This window comes from Apium graveolens, chromosome 3, assembly GCF_009905375.1.
Source record: "Apium graveolens cultivar Ventura chromosome 3, ASM990537v1, whole genome shotgun sequence".
Taxonomy (NCBI): domain Eukaryota; kingdom Viridiplantae; phylum Streptophyta; class Magnoliopsida; order Apiales; family Apiaceae; genus Apium; species Apium graveolens.
This window is the reverse complement of record NC_133649.1, coordinates 113304334-113315979: the sequence shown is the minus strand read 5'-3', so window position 1 is coordinate 113315979 and position 11646 is coordinate 113304334. Positions and strand designations below refer to the sequence as shown.

The 11646-nt window shown below is 37.0% G+C and overlaps 1 non-coding gene across 1 annotated transcript; it reads right to left on the bottom strand.

The window, feature by feature from the left end:
• Window positions 1-7192: 7192 nt before the first annotated feature.
• On the bottom strand, window positions 7193-7299 carry LOC141715739 (small nucleolar RNA R71). The gene has a single exon (XR_012572490.1). It is a non-coding gene; the product is annotated as a small nucleolar RNA R71 (small nucleolar RNA).
• Window positions 7300-11646: the final 4347 nt, after the last annotated feature.

The window sequence follows — 11646 nt, the reverse complement described above, 5'->3', positions numbered from 1 at the left end:
CACTTACCTTTGGTGGAATTTTCTTACAACAACAGTTATCACGCCAGCATTGGAATGCCACCGTACGAAGCATTATACGGAAAAAAATGCAGATCACCAGTATATTGGGATGAGGTTGGAGGACGGAAGATTTTAGGTCCAGAATTAATCCAACAGACTAAAGAAAAGATTGAACTTATTCGAAAACGACTCGATGTAGCACAAAATAGGCAACGCAAATATGCAGACCAGGCAAGGAAGGATATGGACTACCAGGAAGAAGAACACGTATTACTCAAAATATCGCCATGGAAAGGATTGACCAGATTTGGTAATAAGGGTAAATTGAAGCCACGATACGTCGGACCGTTTGAAATTTTGAAAAAGGTGGGAAAAGTTGCGTACGAATTAGCTTTACCGCCTCATATACAACATATTCATAATGTGTTTCACGTGGTGATGCTTAAGCGATATAATCCTGATTCTAGGCATGTAATCGAGTATGAACTGATAGAGATCCAACCTGATTTGTCTTTTGTAGAACAGCCGGTAAGAATTTTAGATCGGCGAGAGAAAGTATTGAGAAATAAGTCTGTATCTTTAGTGCGAGTTTTGTGGCGAAACCCTATGGTTGAAGAATCAACCTGGGAACTTGAGAGTGAAATGTTAGAAAAATAACCTCATTTATTTTCATAGTAAGATTTTGAGGACAGAATCCTATTAAGGGGGGAAGGATGTAACGACTGGGAAACTTATTTCTGTATTATATCATTTTTATAATAAATGATGTATGTTAATGTGTCATCTATGTGCAATTATCTGTCAAACCCTAATTGTTACGTGTTACGTGTATTTCGTGTTATTTCAGTATTTTAAGATATTTTTCAGATATTTTATTTTTGCATTCATTGCTTTCATTTCAAACGTTTTACGACCCAAACCATGGTTTTAAAGCCAGTATTTCAAATAAAATAATGGGCCTTATTTTTTATCAAACGGCTTTTACCATCGCATTATTCTGAACATCTAGATATTTTATAAATTTTCTCATTTTGCGAAAAATGATTTTCCGGGCCCCATTGGGTGTTAAAAACCCCACAAAAATCACATTTTTATTTTTATAAAATTATAGGGCTTTTATTTATACCATTTCTTTGTATTTTTGCATTATTCACAATTTTTGGAAATTTTGGCATATATTTTGTATATATAAAATATTTATAAATTAAATTTTAATACCCAAAAATTATAAAAATTAGGGCCAAATATTTTTATTAGATGTATAATTAGCCCCTTAATTTTATTTAGGAGTATTAATTTTGCAGCTATAAATACCCTAATTATTATTAATTTATTTAATTAAAAATCAGAAAATTCTGTAATTATTCCCAATTTCCAGAAATTAGGGTTTGATGTTCTTGACTTCCACCAGCGATTTGATCGTGATTCTGATCTCCAAATCAAGCATGTAAGTAGTCGTTGCAAACCTCTTGATCTCTACTGTCGATTGGTATAATCAATTTCATATTTTATATCTTTGATTTTCAATTCGTATTTTTAGGGTTTATAGTCGAATTAGGCGTTTTTGATTCTTGAATTGTTTGATGATTTTGATGGTTCGTATAGCTTTCCTTGAGTCTTAGGAATGATTTTCAGTATTCAATTGATCGGTATAACCCCAGGAGGGTATGTTTCGAGTTCGTGGGTTTAGCAGAATTTTTGATTCATTTTTTTATGATTTTGGTGATGTTTTGATTGTTGTTGATGGTTGGGTTTGATTGTAGAATTAAACAACTTTATTTTCGTATAATAATCTTTAAGTTTGGTATACAAACATGAAGGATCGTATTCTTGGCCGGATTTCTGCCGATTTTTGTCTGGTTGTTGCCGGAGAAGACGACGGAGCTATCGTCGGTGGTTGCAGGATGGGTGGTTGTGATGACGGAGTCGAGGGGAACGTGTTGGCAGCAAGAACGGTGTCGAACCATTACGTGTTGGCTTCGATTGAGCCTCGCCGGAAACAGACCCCGGTGCCGGATTCTGGGCAACCGGGCAGCTGTTCTTGGCGACCCGTGGTCGACTCGGTTGACCCAGGAAACGACCCGGGTTTGATCCTTTAATCCCCAAATCCATTTCCTATTTCCTGTTTCTGATTTTAATTAAGTTTTTATATTTTATAAAATCAAAATTAGTTTTTATTAATTCTAAAAATCAAATAAAAATTGGTTTTAAATTCTGAAAGATATTATTAATACTTTCTAAATTATTTTCTTAATTTCAAAATTTGAAAATTATTATTTAATAATTATTTAACTTTTTATTTAATAATTTAATAATTTATTTATTATTTAATAATTAAGTAATTAATTAATAAATAGGATTAAAAATAATCGAATAATATGATAAAAGATTCGATATTTAGTTGAATAAAACGAGTAACTTGTATCTATGCGGGTACTTGAACGATAAGTTCGATTATTATTATTCAAGCAATAGTTAATTATTCGTAGAATATCTTAATAATTATTCGTAACGAATAATTAAATACAGATAGTTGATTTAAATCGTATAAATTGTAATAATAACCGTAATGTGTTAATAATTATACGAGAAGGGTGAGTAACTCGTATTAATGCGAGTAGTTGATCGGTGAATTGGATTCTGATTCAAATAATAACTTATTTATTGGATAATTAACGTATCAGCTAATAATATTAATTATTTATTTGTAAATAATCGATCTAATCGAGTAAATAATAATGAGTTGTAAATATTTGTAATAAATTGTAATTAATCCTAATAATTAGGGATTAATTATTTTAGATTATCAAATAATTACTTATTAAATATTTATTAGTTATTTATTATTCATAAATTACTTAAAAGGGATTAATTACTTCGATAATTAATCGAATAACTTTCAATAAATCATAATATATTCATTTTAACTCCAAAAATTATAGAAAAACTATTTTTGACTTTGATTTTTCTTAAATAATTATTTAAAAATTATTTTAGGGTTTAAAAATTTGTAATAATTATTTATATTGAATAATAAATTAAATCAACAGTGTTTAATTGATATTAATTAGACCGTTAGTCCAATTTGAGCGAAACAACAGCCCTTTGACTCAGAAAAATGAATTCTTTTCATTAAAAATAATATTAAGACCTAATTTCTTCTAGAAATTAGTTGACTTTGATATTTGCTCGATAATGAGTCAAAGTGCGTGCCAAGAAGAGTCCGAAAAATTCCAGAAAAATGGGAAACGAGTTAGATGGCGATCAGTGGAGCGATCAGCGAGTCAATTTTGATTCTAAAAATTATTTTAACTATAAAAATGATTATGTGCTTATGTGTATTGTGTGGTTAATCGACTCTTACTTGCTTATATGTAATATATGAGTCAGTCATAAGTGTATGAGTAGATAATAGGAACGAAATGAAGTCGATTCAAGATGCAATTGAAGTACAAAATGACTTAACCAGTCTATTTTGCTAACAGAAGCTAAGCCAGCAAGGCAGGTTGAGTAGGTGATAAACGAAGGTGATTTAATTGTAGTGAGTCGCGCAGAAGGCAAGTTGCTCCCCTATTCTATTTTTCAGAATAGTGATATTCTCTTCAGATTCTTATCACAGTTGCACTCTTTTTGATTTTGTTGTTCATATTTCCTTTCGATTCTTTCTTATCCTTTTCATTTGACTTTATTGTTCATATTCCAATTGTTACGCACAATTATTATATATTCTGGTGATTAGAATGTGTCAAAGCATACCGATTGTTCCAGTTGCTATTCCAAGGACTGGATAATGATACTTTGGGGATTAAGTTTACTTAATCCTAAGGGCCGGAACATAACCAGATCCTTGAGATGGGCCGTAGTGCCTGGATGTCCGACGAGATCTATATAGTGAGATATAGATCTGCACTGTATCCTGGCTGATCAGCAGGGTATAGATGCGAACTTGAGTCCAGTTTAGTTCATTTGTATTCGCCAATAATGGCCTTCTTTCTATTCTCGCGGGGTTATATATTTGCAGATATACCTGGGTTACGGATTCATTTAAAATGCTTTAACACTGTTTATATTCTGTGGACTTGTTGAGCAATGGTTGGCTCACCCTTTTTGTTGTTATTCTCCTTATTATTTTCAGTTAAGAAGGAATATGAAACCCATCAGGACTCGAGTGGTAAAGAAGTGGGTCAAGCCTCGGGATCCTCTCATACCCAATGTGTTGATCCCAATTCAGGAAGAAAGCTTTGAGTTGCCCGAACAGGTGGTGTGTAGATTTTTATTGTGTTTGTTTGAATAAAAGATGAACTTAGTTAAAATTAGTTAGACAATGGTTTGATATAAAAAGAGTTTGTGAGATTTTGGATTTGGTTTTTAATAAAGTAGTTAGTGGTTCTTGTTTTCATACTTCAAGCTAAAAAGATCCTGGTTAGTGTTAAAGGGGTTTAGTTTTATTTCTATATTATTGTTAATCAGATTGTACAGGGTTGGTGATTAGCTAGAAACCCTTAGACTTATACCCCGGTTCTGGAGGGCGTTATAGGTTTTACATCAGAGCTATAGGTTTGGTCCCTGAAAACAAGAACATTAGGGTTAAGATAAGATAGGGAGATCACATAGGATTGGAATAATTAAGTAGGAAGAATAGTGTTAGGGTTTAAGTCAGATTAGAATAGGAAAGTATAAATCTTAGGATTGTTTAGTGACCTTTCTTTTCTCTGGCATATTATCAGATGGCATCTTCTGGTTATTCTACATCTTCTGAGAGGACAGTCACCGGGCCAGTAGCACCAGTTGTACCTCCAGTATCTGAGTACATGTTTCCTCCTCAACCACCTCCACCACCATTGCCACAGGAGCCGATACCACCAGTTAAGGGGGTAGTTCAGGACCCTATAGAGATGTTCGATCCATTTGAGTTCCTTGAGCAGATGGTTCCTTTACTAGTTGAGCATCTGTTTATACCGGGGATTGAGCCAGAGTTACCACCACCACCAGTGTTACCTCCTATACCAGTGCATGCCCCAGAGCCGGATGTATTTCAGATGATTCCAGCCTCGGATGGGAGAGCATGATGTGGATCTACAGTTAGGTTTACCACAGCAGGGTGTAGGTATACCAAGGGTTCTGATAAGTGGCATTTTATACCACTTAGAACGTCTTATAATAGCTTAAATTGGTGTCTTGAAATCAAGTATTTTATGTATTTGATGCATTTTTCTAGTGTTTGTGCATTTTAGGGTATTAGTTGCATTTCGGGAGAGAATTCATCAATAATAAGCCTTGGCATGTGTTTAGCATTGCAAGTGGGAAGGTAGGAGCAGATTGCAGCGAAGAAACGAAGCAAAACAGATCATTTTTCCAGAAAGGGTCCGAACGCCCGCTAAGCTCTGCTGAGCGGCCGCGCAGGGTCGTAATTCAAAATAATTATTTAGACTCCTATTTCTGTTTGGCTTCCAACTTCTGAGCTATCTGGGTCTTATGGGACTCCTATATAAGTAGATTTTAGAGATGTTTCATGAAGGTTGGATCGTTGTATTAATCAAGGAGCGAAGGAGATAAGGAAGAAGACCATTTTAGCACACCGCAACGAAGAGGAAGCTTATTTTCTTGTGATTCTTTATTTTGTTGTAACGTTGGATGCTAGTTTTCTTACTTTGAACCTATTTACTCTTGTGACGTACTCTGGGTTAATATAAGTAGTTTTAGTTATTATTCTCTTGTGTTTATTTATCATGTTTTCATATGAACCCATGATGACGATAAGTGCTATCATGGGCTACTTGTGATCATGGGGTCGTAACGGATTTACTATGGAATTCTTTAGTTAGTTGTTTAATACCTTAGTGTGTGATGATTGTATGATATCTAGTATTGGTTGTGCGTATTCGTCTTATGTGCATCGCGAACATATAAGATAGGGTGTTAATCTCTTGTGAAGCGGCGGTGGATCTTGAGATTTAGAACTTGCCATGCTAGCATAGGTTCATGTATGAATATTCATGATTAGTGGGTAACTCTAACAGTTTTATTCGCCCTGTGTAATCAAAAGGAATAACTTGTGCTTAAATCGTTATGTTGTCAATTTCTGTAGACATATAGGGACTCAACATAATTGATGCCTATTCAACTTCTATCTTAATTGTGGATGTTTGGTAGAATGGTATTAGTACAATGAAAGTTGGCTTTTATCAGTTTCGTGTTATTCGATTAATATCATCACTGTTGCATGCTAAGGGTAATAACAATAACTATTGAAGGAAGTAGTAATGAAGTTGTGATCTCATGAGTGTTTTAATATTGTTAATTCTGAGTGTTAATTAAGTGGTTAATTATAGTAGTTAATTGTAGTTAATAATTAATTAATCAACTCTAAGTGTTATTATCTTAACATTGAGAAGTAATCATACATTGGTGAGTGAGTTTAATTGAACATAATTAGTCTGAGTCTCTGTGGGAACGAACTACAAAGTATTCTATATTACTTGCGAACGCGTATACTTGCGTGTATTATTAGCGCGTGATTTCGCCCTAACAAATTTTGGCGCCGCTTCCGTGGACTCGGCGTATTTGTTTAGTTTATGTACTTACCATCATTGGTCATTAGGACTCAGTGATAAAGACGTGTTACTTATTGTTTCTAGTTATGTTTCAGGTAGTTTAGCGAGCGTTTATGCAAACTCGTTCTCGTACTCGCAATAGGACTTTAGATACAGCCGAGGAGACAGACGAAGTTCTTGATATTTCAGAGAAGATAGATTTTGAAGATTCGGATTCAGGAAGTGAGCAGAAAGAGCCAGTAATCATGGGTGATCGTATTGTTCCGGCAGATCCAGCTCTTGTGGACTTTTCTCGGCCTAAAATTGATGGCATTCAGTCAAGCATTCTTCATCCGGCTATTCAGGCTAACACCTTTGAAATCAAGTCGGGCACTATTCAGATGGTGCAGAATTCTGTTTCTTTTGGAGGTGTTCCGACTGAAGACCCCAACATGCACATAAGGAATTTTGTCGAGATCTGCAGTACTTTCAAATATAATGGTGTGACTGATGAGGCTATCAAGCTGAGGCTTTTTCCATTCTTTCTGAGGGATAAAGCTAAGGACTGGTTACATTCTGAACCAGCTGGGTCCATCACTACTTGGCAAGATCTTGCGCAAAAGTTTCTGGTGAAGTTTTATCCAATGGCAAAGACTGCTATTATGAGGAGTGCTCTTACTCAGTTTGCGCAACAACCTACAGAATCTATGTGCGAAGGTTGGGAGCGCTACAAGGAGATGTTAAGAAAGTGTCCACATCATGGAATGCCTGATTGGATGGTGATCACTGGTTTCTATAATGGTTTGGGGGCCCAATCTCGTCCCATGCTCGATGCAGCAGCTGGAGGCGCCTTGTGGGCCAAAAGCTATACCGAGGCGTATAATCTTATTGAGACTATGGCTGTAAATGAGCATCAAAACCCAACTCAAAGGATGATTCCTGGGAAGGTAGCAGGTATTCTGGAAGTCGATGCAGCCACAGCTATTACAGCGCAGCTCCAAGCGCTGTCTATGAAGGTCGATTCTCTAGCCACCTATGGGATCAATCAGATAGCTATGGTCTGTGAGCTTTATGCAAGTTCTCATGCTACGGATTAGTGTTCTCTTATTTACGGATCAGTGTTCAGTATGTGAACAATTTTTAGCGACAACAGCAGCCTATGCCAGCTACTTATCATCCTAACAACAAAAATCTTCCAAATTTCAGCTGGAGTAATAATCAAAATGCTAATCAACAACCTTATGAGCAAGGCGTGAGTAAACAGTTCAATCCACCTGGATTCCAGCAACCGCGGCATTATGCTCAAAGGCAATCATATCCTCAACAGGGAGGTGCAGCTGCACCCACTAGTGCTGATTTTGAGGAACTTAAGCTGTTGTGCAAAAGTCAGGCGGTTTCTATCAAGACCTTGGAAAATTAAATTGGCCAAATAGCCAATGCAGTGCTCAATCGTCAACCTGGCACACTTCCCAGTGACACTGAAGTGCCAGGCAGGAAGGAAGCTAAAGAGCAAGTCAAGGCTATTACCTTAAAGTCTGGAAAAGTTGCTGATGCTGAAAGAGCAAAAGAAGGAGAAGCTGAAGTTGGTAAGCAAAAGGAGAAAGCGGCGGAACCAAGGAAGACTACTGTTGAACACACCCAGCCTGAGGGTAATACAGGGGAGAAACAACTCTATCCTCCACCACCTTTCCCTAAGAGATTGCAACAACAAAAGCTGGATAAGCAATTCGGTAAGTTTCTGGAGGTGTTCAAGTAACTTCACATCAATATACCTTTCGCTGAGGCTTTGGAGCAAATGCCTAGTTATGCGAGATTCATGAAAAGTATTCTTTCAAGAAAGGTGAAACTGGATGACCTTGAGACCGTTGCTCTAATGGAAGAATGCAGTGCTGTGCTGTAGCAAAAGTTACCTCCAAAGCTTAAAGATCCAAGTAGCTTCACCATTCCTTGCACCATTGGCAATTTATCTTTTGACAAGTGCCTTTGTGATTTAGGAGCAAGCATCAATCTGATGCCGTTATCGATCTTCAAAAAGTTAAACTTGCCTGATCCAAAACCCACTTATATGTCTCTACAATTGGCTGATCATTCTATTACTTACCCAAGAGGCATAGTGGAGGATGTGCTAGTAAAGGTGGATAAGCCCTTCTTTCCTGCAGACTTTGTTATTCTGGATTTCGAGGAAGATAAGAAGATTCCCATAATCTTGGGAAGACCTTTCTTGGCTACCGGTCGTACCTTGATAGATGTATAGAAAGGTGAACTTACAATACGGGTGCAGGATCAGGATGTGACATTTAATGTATTCAAAGCAATGAAATTCCCTACAGAAGATGAGGAGTGCTTAAGAGTGGATTTGATCGATTCTACGGTTACTTCAGAACTCGATCATATGCTAATGTCTGATGCATTAGAGAAGGCCTTAGTGGGGGATTTTGACAGTGATGATGAGGATGGCAATGAGCAACTACAATATCTTAATGCTTCTCCCTGGAGGCGAAAGCTAGACATGCCATTTGAATCTCTTGGTACTTCTGACCTCAAAAATCCTGAAGGAAAGCTCAAACCATCAACTGAGGAAACACCCACCTTGGAGCTTAAGCCATTGCCTGAACACTTGAGGTATGCTTTTTTAGGTGATGCATCTACTTTACCTGTTATTATTGCATCTGACCTTTCAGGTAGTGAGGAGGACAAGCTCTTAAGGATCTTGAGAGAATTCAAATCGGCTATTGGATGGACCATAGCAGACATCAAAGGGATCAACCCTTCATATTGCATGCATAAGATTCTGCTAGAGGAGGGTGATAAGTGGCATTTTATACCACTTAGAACATCTTAAAATGGCTTAAATTGGTGCCTTGAAATCAAGTATTTTATGTATTTGATGCATTTTTCTAGTGTTTATGCATTTCAGGGTACTAGTTGCATTTCGGAGGAGTAATCATCAAGAATAAGCCTTGGCATGTGTTCACCATTGTGAGAGGAAAGAAAGGGGCAGATTATGGCGAAGAAACGGAGCAAACTCAGGAAATATCCAGTAGGGTCCTGAGCGCCCGCTCAGCTATGCTGAGCGGCCGCGCAGAAAGCTGAGCGGCCGCGCAGAAAGCTGAGCGCCCGCTCAGCTATGCTGAGCGGCCGCGCAGGGTCGGGAAATTAAATAATTATTTTTAGACTTCTACTTCTGTTTGGCTTCCAACTTCTATGTAATCTGAGTTTTATGGGACTATTATATAAGTAGATTTGGAGACGTTTTCACGAGGTTGTATCGTGGTATTAAGCAAGGAGCAAAGGAGATAAGGAAGAAGACCGTTTTAGCACACAGCAACGAAGAGGAAGCATACTTTCTTGTGATTCTTATTTCGTTGTAACTTAATTACTCTTGTGACGTACTCTAATTTAATATATTAGTTAGTTATTATTTTCTTATGTTTGTATATCATGATTTCATATGAACCCATGATGATGATAAGTGCTATTATGGGCTAATCGTGATCATAGGGTCGCAACGGATTTACTATGGAATTCTTTAGTTAATTGTTTAATACTTTAGTGTGTGATAATTGTATGATATCTAGTATTGGTTATGCGTATTCGTCTTATGTGTGTCGCGAACATATAAGATAGGGTGTTAATCTCTTGTGAAGCGATGGTGGATCTTGAGATTTAGAACTTGCCATGCTAGCATAGGTTCATGTATGATGTGCATGATTAGTGGGTAACACTAACAGTTTTATTCGCCCTGTGTAATAAAAAGGAATAACTTGTGCTTAAATCATTGTGTTGTCAATTTCTGTAGACAAATAGGAATTCAATATAATTGATGCCTATTCAACTTCTATCTTAATTGTGGATGCTTGGTAGAATGGTATGAGTACAATGAAAGTTGGCTTTTATCAGTTTCGTGTTATTCGATTAATATCATCACTGTCACATGCTAAAGGTAATAACAATAACTATTGAAGGAAGTAGTAATGAAGTTGTGATCTCATGAGTGTTTTAATATTGTTAATTGAAGTGTTAATTAAGTGACTAATTAAGTAATTAATTGTAGTTAATATTTAGTCAACAATTCTAAGTGTTAGTGTCTTAACATTGAGAAGTAATCATACATTGGTGAGTGAGTTTAATTAAACAATAATTAGTCTGAGTCTTTGTGGGAATGAACTAGAAAGTATTCTATATTACTTGTGAACGCGTATACTTGTGTGAATATTAGCGCGTGTTTTCGCCCTAACAAGTTTTTGGCGCCGCTGCCGGGGACTCGGCAAATTTGTTTAGTTTATGTACTTACCATCATTAGTCATTAGGACTCAGTGATTAGGACGTAGTTGTTACTTATTATTTCTGGTTGTGTTTCAGGTACTTAAGCGAGCGTTTATGCAAACTCGTTCTCGTACTCGCAAGAGGACTTTAGATACAGCTGAGGAGACAGATGAAGTTGTTGATATTCCAGAGAAGATAGATTTTGAAGATTCGGATTCAGGAACTGAGCAGAAAGAACCAGTAAACATGGGTGATCGTATTGTTCAGGCTGATCCAGCTCTTATGGACTTTTCTCGGCCTAAAATTGATGACATTCAGTCAAGCATTCTTCATCCGGCTATTCAAGCTAAAACCTTTGAAATCAAGCCGGGCACTATTCAGATGGTGCAGAATTCTGTTTCTTTTGGAGGAGCTGCAACTGAAGACCCCAACATGCACATAAGGAATTTTGTCGAGATCTGCAGCACTTTCAAGTATAATGGCGCCTTATGGGCTAAAAGCTATACTGAGGCTTATAATCTTATCGAGACTATGGCTTCAAATGAGCATCAAAACCCAACTCAGAGGATGATGCCTGGGAAGGTAGCAGGTATTCTGGAACACTCCCTAGTGACACGGAAGTACCAGGAAGGAAGGAAGCTAAAGAGCTAGTCAAGGCTATTACCTTAAGGTCTGGGAAAGTTGCTGATGCTGAAAAGCCAAAAGAAGGAGAAGCTGAAATTAGAGATGAAGAAGCTAAGCAAAAGGAGAAAGCGGCGGAACCAAGGAAGACTACTGTCGAACACACTTTGCCTGAGGGTAATACATGGGAGAAACATCTCTATCCTCCACCACCTTTTCCTAAGAG